This window comes from Notamacropus eugenii, chromosome 3 (assembly GCF_028372415.1).
Source record: "Notamacropus eugenii isolate mMacEug1 chromosome 3, mMacEug1.pri_v2, whole genome shotgun sequence".
In the NCBI taxonomy this organism is placed as follows: Eukaryota; Metazoa; Chordata; class Mammalia; order Diprotodontia; family Macropodidae; genus Notamacropus; species Notamacropus eugenii.
The window spans coordinates 132,748,412-132,751,006 of NC_092874.1; the positions used below are offsets into that span (position 1 = coordinate 132,748,412).

The 2,595-nt window shown below is 44.6% G+C and overlaps 1 pseudogene; it reads right to left on the reverse strand.

Annotated features, from left to right (window-relative positions):
* Positions 1-427: 427 nt before the first annotated feature.
* On the reverse strand, positions 428-1,657 carry LOC140531896 (forkhead box protein H1 pseudogene; annotated as a pseudogene).
* Between the last annotated feature and the right edge of the window lie 938 nt (positions 1,658-2,595).

A 2,595-nucleotide genomic window follows, 5' to 3' on the forward strand; every position in this document is an offset into this window, starting at 1 on the left:
TCCCAGTTCTAAGATTCTGTGACAAATGGACTGTCCCCTGGGCTCCAACCAGGATCCAACTACAAAGTGAGTCTCTTTCTCGCTGTCTCTCTCCCTCTGGGAAGCCATGGCAATATCATTCCACAAAGGAAAGTGGTTCTAATAAAATTTTCAAAAGACTCACTTTGATCTAGTTTTTTTCTTCTTCTGGTTTTAAATCCTACAACTGATTAGAAAAATGATAATAAGGTGACAAGTCATTGGGCAATCCTCAAGGATGGGAACAACTGGTTTGTAATTGGGGACTTGGGAAATGTGTCTGAAGATGTTTGGGAACACCCAAGGTGAAGTCTTCTCTCCTTTGCTTTCCTTATATGGACTCAAGTTAGGGTGGAGTTTGAGGAAGAAAATAAGGAATTAATGGGAGAGAGATCTTGGTCCAGCTTCTTCACACCAGGTGAGTAGTGTACCTACCTGGAGTAGACCTCTTAGGGTTAGGAGATACCAGGTCTAAGGGGTGAGTGACCAACCCATCATACATGCTCTTGTTAGGGGTTACTACTTGGAAGAGTATATCCAAGTTCCCTACAGAGCCAGAGGGACCTGTGTCCTTAGGTGCTAGCCCCCAGTAGGAAGGGCCTGGTGAGGGCAGACATTGTGGGCAAGGTAGGGGTCCTAGGACCATCACCACATTTGGGATGGATATGGGAGAATATGATGTGGACAGCTTTCCCTAAAGGGGAACCCTAGTACTTCCTGATAGTTGCATTTGACTTGAGGTACCCTGAATTGCAGGGAGGGACAGTAGATGCCAGGAGCCTTTGCTCAGAAGAGAGAGAAAGAGGGAGATGAGACCCTGCTGTGGTTCCCAACAGCCCTGCCTGGGTTGACGTACCCTGCAAGAGAGGGATGAGCTGGAGTGGCCAGAGTTTCCCCTCTGAGGGGGAGGAGAAAGAGGACAGGGGAGAAATAGGTGTCCCATGGGTCCCAAAACACCCTTCTTGTGACTTGGAGAAAGGTCCCAGGGGCCAGGACACTACACTGGCTCTGAGGTAGAAGAGGAGGAAGAAGAGGAGGAGGAGGAGGGCCATGGGGGCTGGGGCCCTTCTGGAATACCCCCAAAGCAAGGAATTAATACTGAAGGAGTCACTGGCTAGGTTGGGGCTAGGGGGCCGGTAAGGCCAGTCATGGAGAACATAGGTGGTCAGGTCCTTGGTGAAGGCTTTGCCATGGCCACCTCTCTCCCTTTGATGGGCCACAGCTGTGTTTTGCAACTAAAGGGCCTCAGCAGGAATCTATCTCATGTCCACTGCCCAAAAATTCCCCTTGGCCTGTGACTTTTTTGGGTCCTTGGGAACCTTGTGGAAGCATCAGTTGGAGGAGAGGTTGTGCCAGATGAAATCCTTCCATCTTTCATAGTCATCTTTGAAGAAGGAGAACAGGGCTCGAACCTGGTGAATGATCTGGGTCAGTTTGAGCCTCCAGGCCAGAACAGCCTGGATCATCAGGGGTATCAAGGCCAGGTAAGTGTAGGGAAGCTTGTCATGCCAAAGATATTTCTCCTTGCTTTTCTTCTTGGGGGCCTCTGGCTCTGGTTCTGGTTCTGGTTCTGGCTGTGGGGGCCAGGGCTTGAGTCCCCTTGGGGCACCATGGTAGAGAAGAACCCAGAACTGGACATAGAGTTCCTTAGGCCATGTTGATCTAGGAAATTGGGACGAAAGATCAGGGGATTGGGGCCTAGGTGTATGGCCTCAGATAATTATTCTCCAGAGCTAGAAAACATAATATCAAAATTCATCTGGAAGAACAAAATCTCTAAAATATCAAGGAAACTAATGAAAAGAAATTCTAGGGAAGGTGGCCTAGCCCTATTACATCTCAAATTGTATTATAAAGCAGCAATTACCAAAATAACTTGGTACTGGATAAAAAAATAAAGCGGTAGACCAATGGAATAGGTTAGGTGTTCAAGACACAGTAGTCCATGGATATAGCAATCTACTGTTTGATAAACCCAAGGACCCTAGCTTCTGGGATAAGACCTTATTGTTCAACAAATTTGCAGGGAAAACTGGATAACAGTGTGGCAGAAGCTGGGTATAGACCAATGCCTGACACCTTGCTCAAGAATAAAGTCCAAATGGGTACATGATCTAGGTATGATACTATAAACAAATTAGTAGAGCAAGGAATAGTGTATCAGATTTATGGAGAATGGTGAAATTTTTTACTAAACAAGAGATAGAAAACATTATGAAGTAAAAAATGGATAATTTTGATTACATTAAATTGAAAAGTTTTGCACAAATAAATTTGATGCAATCAAGATTAGGAGGGAAGCAGAATACTAGGTAAGAATTTCTGCACCTGATTTCTGTGATAATGGCCTCATTTCTAAAATATGTAGAGAACTGAGTCACATACATGAGAATGCAAGTCATTCCTCAATTGTTATATGGTTAAAAGATAGGAACAGGCAGTTTTCCAAAAAATAAATTAAAGGTATCTATAGTCATATGAAGAAATGTTCTAAATGACTATTGGTTAGAGAGACGCAAATTAAAACAATGCTGAGGTACCAAATCACACCTATCAGATTGGCTAACATGCAAAACA